At 39.8% G+C, this 6,651-nt stretch overlaps 1 long non-coding RNA gene across 1 annotated transcript; it reads right to left on the bottom strand.

Annotated features, from left to right (window-relative positions):
* Window positions 1-3,700: 3,700 nt before the first annotated feature.
* LOC121688391 lies at window positions 3,701-5,390 on the bottom strand. The gene is made up of 3 exons (XR_006024573.1): window positions 5,344-5,390; window positions 4,371-4,415; window positions 3,701-3,996 (listed from the first exon to the last, which is right to left on the bottom strand). It is a non-coding gene; the product is annotated as an uncharacterized LOC121688391 (long non-coding RNA).
* Between the last annotated feature and the right edge of the window lie 1,261 nt (window positions 5,391-6,651).

Here is a 6,651-nt window from a genome sequence, read left to right as displayed (position 1 = left end):
ATCATGATTAATGACATTTTTTCAGACATGAACGTTAATATTGGAAGATCTTTGTATGCAGATGATGGAGCACTGTGGATCAGGGGGCGAAATTCAGCTCATATTAGTCAGAAACTCCAGGCAGCAGTTAGTATTGTAGAGAATTGGGGCATTAAGTGGGGCTTCCGTTTCTCAGTGGAAAAGACACAGGTTATTTGCTTTACCAAAAGAAGAATTGTTCCCCCTGTACATATTACTCTATATGGACAGCCACTCAAACAAGTTGAGGTAGTGAGGTTCTTGGGGGTTTGGATGGACTGTAAGCTGACTTTCAGAGATCATATTCAGAGAATTGTTGTTAAGTGTAAAAAGGCAGTAAATATACTCAGGTGCCTAGTGGGGAGTGACTGATGTCGTTAAAACATGTATATATTGCACTTATCAGATCTACTTTGGATTATGCGTGCATTGCGTATAGATCAGCGGCAAAGACACATTTGATGAAACTTGATGTAATTCAAGCACAGGCCTTACGCGTGTGCAGTGGGGCATTTAGGACCTCATCAGTCCCCGCTCTCCAGGTAGAATCAGGGGAAATGCCCTTGGTTTTGAGGTGTCAGCAGTTGGCCATGGTGTACTGGACGAACTTGCAAGGCCATAAAGAGGATCACCCTACTAAGCATATTCTGACTCCGTGTTGGAAACACGGCAAAGCAAACTTTAATAGTTTTGGGTGGACTGGGAATAGCCAAGCTGGAAAACTTGGACTAACTAAGTTGTCCCATAGTTCTGTGGTTCCACTGCCACATACCCCTCCCTGGTTTTTTGTTATGCCCACAGTGGATATCGTTTTAGTCAAAATGTGTGATGAGGTTGAGGAGGAAAGGGATGTGAGACATCTCACTGATGTGCATATACACACCGAATATCCTGACGGGGTTCACATTTTTACAGATGGTTCTAAAGACCCTGCTACAGGGAAGACCGCAGCTGCATCCCAAAGTATAAGAAAGGAATTCAAAACAGACTCTCTGACCACCTTGCAGTTTATTCAGTAGAGCTATTTGCAATCTGCCTTGCACTAGAATGGATTGAAGAGATTAAGGTGTAATGTTATTTGCTCTGATTCATTGTCAGCATTGACTAGTATTCTGCACGGCAAGTCAGTGTGCAGACCTGACCTACTGTATGATGTTCTTCAAAGTCTTTTTAGACTGCATCAGCAAGATATTTTAGTTATTTTTGTATGGGTTCCATCTCATTCAGGTATTGAAGGGAATGAGGTTGTAGACCAGCTTGCTAAAGGTGCTTTAAATTCTGAGATTCAGATTAACATTCCACTCAGTAAAGCAGAAGTTAAGCATATCATAGTAACTAAAATGATCGGCGAATGGCAGGGGCAGTGGGACAGGGAGAGTAAGGGTAGCTTCCTTCGCACTATACAAAAACAGGTGCCCACCAGGAGACAGTGCAGCTGGAGCCGAAAAGAAGAGCAAATAATAACAAGGCTTAGGATAGGCCACACTAGGCTGAACCATCATCTTCATGTTATTGGCAAACATGCCACGGGCCATTGTGATAACTGCAGGGAAATGGAGACAGTTCAACATGTTTTATTAGTTTGCCCAGCGTACAGCATAGAAAGAGGTATATTACTGGAATAGGTTAGAGAACTGGGGCAGGCCAGGCTCTCTCTTGAGGATTTACAATTATTATTATTATTATTATTATTATTATTTATTTTTCTTTGTCACTCCTCCGTTGAAACGCCATACCTGTAGTTATGTAAATGTCCAGTTGGTGGCGGTAAATGCAACCGTGTGTTGAATGAGGTTATGGTCCGACTTCACCGCTGTCTCGCTATCCGGCAAAAGATTCTTTGGACGCCGCCATTCGCCTATTTCACGCCGCCATTTTGAATATCGATAAGCCGTAAACCCACTTCCGGTTAACAATGTCTTATGGAGAAACTAATGTTATCGGAGCTATCTACAAGTTTACAAGGAATTTGCGGCATCTGCCAAATACTAATCGGTCACAGGTGGCAGATATTGTGTAACATCACACGAAAACTAAGCGATCCAAACTGGATCGGGGATATAAATTGTTCATGGAATCCAGTTTGGATCGCTTAGTTTATATAAATATGAAGGTAAAGTCAAGTCAGCTAGCTAGATGGCTAATACCAGATAACTAGATGGATAATACTAGATAAAACACAACAGCTTTTAAATGCACTTCAATAAAGCAGTGTAACAAAATTATCCTGTAGCCTACTTCTACTAAACCATCAGAATTGGATTGTAGATAAAGATTGTTCCATGAACAGTTTATGTTTTGTGAAGGTAACGTTGATGTCAGCTAGCTAGGTGGCTAACATCAGATCCAAACAGCTTGTAAATACACTTCAATAAAGCTGTGTAAAGAAATGATCCAGTATTTTATTTTGAAATTATTACATGCATGTTGTTTTTGTATAGTCTCCAACGTAGTAGGCCTAGATGGTAGTGTCGTTGTGAGATCACTGTGCTACCAATCTCTTAGAAAAAACGAGGAGCCGCACAAACGAGGTGTAGTGAACATTGAATCTGTCAGGGGCAAAAGGAACAAGTACGCCGAAATGGCTATTGTTTACAACAGTCTTTTTGAAGGGGGTGCGTTGGCCAAATAATATTAAAAAGATTCAACACAAATGGCTATGGTTTGTCAACAAAAACGTTGTCTAGAGTATGCATCAATAATTGACAAACAAACGCTACCTACCCTGTTTTTCGTGCTAAACTTCACTGAAGCCTAGTTGATTGAAGGATGACATCTTACTTGCAACAGTGTCGATGTCTGAGACCTGGGCGATGTTTGAGCATCTTGCAATGTTAATAACAAATGCACCTTCCTGTGTAGACTACAGTAATGAGCCAAACTTGTGAAAGTTAGGTGTGTTTTATGGGGAAATGTTTTGGATATCATAGAAATGATGGTCATATGAAGGACAGATATACACACGAGGCATTTAATCAATGATATACCAGCTTGGCTTTTTATGTAAGCTTGCCTTTTATGTAGGTACATTGTAAAATTTGTATGATATCCAAAACATTTCCCCATAGAAACACCCATAAGTAGCAAATTGTTGCAACACTATGGAAGACAAAGCTCTTATTTCTTTCCTAAAAGTTTTAGTTGTTGTTCCACAAGTTAAGGTTCAGAAACTTTTGCTAATATGTTCCACTCACCGTGCTATTACTAATACTAACACTACTTCGGCCAGCAAGACTGCGGGGATATGCTGTTTTGTGTGTTGGTAGAGGACTCTGTAATCACATTGGTGCACATGCCACGCACTCAGGTAAACGTAACCTAACCAGTTGGTCATTAAAAAAACAAAAACATCGGGACGCTGCAGAGTAAAATCCACATTATATATGCCCTATAAAAGGTTAGTGTCAAAGTAACAAGTAAACAAGAAACATATTTTATTGAAAAACTTGTGGACATCATAGAAATACACAACATGGAACAATACATGAACACCCAAAATGAACACAATGAACAAACTATAAACCAATTATATATATATATATATATATATAAAGGAACAAGTGGTTGGCAGGGAGGATCCTCAAGGGAACGTGGCAAACCGCAGATATGCAGCAGGGGCTGGAGCCAGAAGTGCTCCACCACTACGTGGATCTCTGGTAGGTCAAGGTCTCCCTCTCCCACTGCAGCATCGTTATGATACATCTGGGTGCAAGCCTAGATTGTCAGGTGGTTGATCCTTTGCAGGTTCCCCACTATACTAATGGAGGTGAAATGGCCAGACATCACCAGCATCACGAGGCACCTCACATAAAGTTTGTTGGGGGGAAACCTCAACTAAAAATGAGTCACTGGAATTTCACCCAGGTGCAAGGTCAGCTTGCGGTCACTGGCCTTCCCTGGTGTGACAGTCACTGACACCAAGTCAGACATTTCCGTGTAGAGGAGAGGATTTGGTGAGACGAGTCCTTCATTGAAGTTCTGAAAGACAAATTAGATATTTTTTATCGTTCCACATTTATGGACGTATTTCTTCAATAGTATATGTGTATGTGTGTGTCAAAAGTCAAAGTCTGCTTTATTGTCAATTTCTTCACATGTCAAGACATACAAAGAGATCGAAATTGCGTTTCCTACTATCCCACGGAGGAGACAAGACATAAGTGTGTGCGTGTGTGCATGCGTGCGTGCTTTATTCAATTTTCAATTTGTCTGTTTTACAATTATTCTGTTGATCAGCATGTGGGCGTGCATGTGTGTGTGACATATTTCTCGATGTATTTTCTTGATTTCGGATTCAGTGATTATTACTAACAACAAGTTTAGTGAAAATACTCATGTGACAACACCAGCACCTCCAGTTCCACTATCCTCGTGTGAGCTGCATCCAATGCACCTACCTGATGTAAACAAATAGACAAGTAGAGAAAAAGTAGAGAAATAATTAAACAGATCACAGCACCTATTTAAACTCAGTCCATATCAAGAATAGCTTATTTTCCTGATGCTGACATCCTGCTAAACTGTAAACAACAATGCTTATTAATTAATTATGGTACACTACAATTACTGTAGTGTGCAATGATGACATACTGTAGTAAGTTATGAGTGCTGTGACACAAAATAACATCCCAATAATCTGTTTTTCAGTAAAAGGTGTATGAAATATAAATGTATGAAATAATCTCTCGTTTAGTTTAAAACAGACACACTAACACAATTTGCTGTCTAAACCTAGCTAACATTACTATCTATATATCTTTGCTTTGTTACCTAGGGCTATTGGCTCTGTGCAGCACTAGAGACAAACTCCACGTAGTGCATGTAGGCGGATGGAAGCTAAAATCACGTAAATATCTACTTGAAACAGAGCAGACTGGCACACAGCAGTGCTCCTTGGAGCTGCCCACGGGTTTAAGAACACTTACAGCAACTGAAGCATTCATCTTTAGGTGTTTTTTAAAAGCGATTACAATGAGCAAGAAACGTGCGTCCGTTCACCCACCATAACACAAACACAAAGTTCGTCTTTCATGTCATGCCGTAGGCTGGTGTATTTAGGAAAAAGGTGGAAGCTAAAATTGTGTTTAAATATCTACTTGAAACCGAGCAGACTGGCACACAGCAGTGCTAATCAGTCACCCGTGGTTTTAAGAAGCTTAACACTTGCACATTGTAATGTTATTTCTTACGTTTTTGGTACAATTTAAGTACTCATTATCTAGTGCACAGAGCCAGTAAAATCCTCCAAATAAACATACTGTATATGCAAATGTACACCTGGCTATTTATCTCCTTGCCAGTTCATCTACTCAGATCAAATCTTACCAGGGGATGGTCGTGTGTCGTAGTCGTGGTCCGTAGCTAAGCTAGCTAGCAACACCAACTTCATTTCCACAAGGTTGTTCATGAACATCAAACCCCAGTCTCTCAGTTGTCCTCTCAAAAACAGACTTCCTGGCTTGGGTTGTGTCAGAGACCCATGAAAAAACAAAAGGTACCACGTCTTGTTTAACTCTGGTTTGTTAAAACCACTAGGTGTTTTGTACAGGTCACTGCTATGGAAGTGCATACTAGAAACGACTGTGCTATTAGAGACGTTAAACAGTGGGCCTTCCTCTCTCCTGATGGCTTGAATCCATTTACTTCGATGGTCCACATTGCGGGGAAAATTATGAAAGCTCAAATATGGTTGTTTTTATCTGCTGTTGGTACACAGAGGTACATAATAGCGCCTTGTGCAAATCATCTGTGCAATTGCCATTCACCATGAACGGTGTTCCGAATGACCGGAAGTAGCGATCCGTCTTAACGTAGCAAAACGGAAGAGACGCCATTTTTAGATGAGATAGGCTTATTGGCCGAATACCGGCGCCCATTGACTTACATTGAACACATGTAAACAAAACCTCAATTATGTGCTCAAACTAACGCCGCTGACTTATGACAACAACCATTCCACTTTGATACGAAACTACATTTTTGTACAACATTTATCCAGCAAAAATTACAGAATTTGGATCAAGTAATGTGGAGAAATATCGATATTAAGAAAATTGCCGCTGCGTGACGCCGAGTTAATGGCATTTCCCCTTGTCCATGAGTCACATGTCAGAGTAATGACACATGTCAGAGTAATGACATTCAAAAACGTACCTTTATATTACATTACAATTTATAAAGGAACGAAATGTCAAAAGAATTAAGCAATATGTGACACGAATATTAGTAAGGAAAAACAAGATTTTTACCGTAATGTCCAGAGAAATTACATATGTTGTGGCGCTATTGCGCGGCACGGCCAGCAGATGACATCATTGCACTACAGCAACCAGGAACCAGCAATAAACCTAGACACTCGAGATTTGTCAGCCACAACGCACCATCTAATAAATCTGAATTGTGAAGTAGACCTACTCCATAGTCACGTGTGCCTGTTCATTCATTCCATGTCAATAGATACATATGTATATGCATGGATATACTGTATGTGTGTGTGTATATATATATATATATATACACACACACATATATATATACACGCTACATTTATATGTGTATGTATGTAATGTGTGTGTGTGTATGTATGTATATATATATATATATATATATATATATATATATAATGTATTTATA

Source organism: Alosa sapidissima, chromosome 17 (genome assembly GCF_018492685.1).
Source record: "Alosa sapidissima isolate fAloSap1 chromosome 17, fAloSap1.pri, whole genome shotgun sequence".
Taxonomy (NCBI): domain Eukaryota; kingdom Metazoa; phylum Chordata; class Actinopteri; order Clupeiformes; family Clupeidae; genus Alosa; species Alosa sapidissima.
The sequence above is the reverse complement of the archived record's forward strand: the minus strand, read 5'-3'. Positions and strand labels throughout refer to the sequence as shown.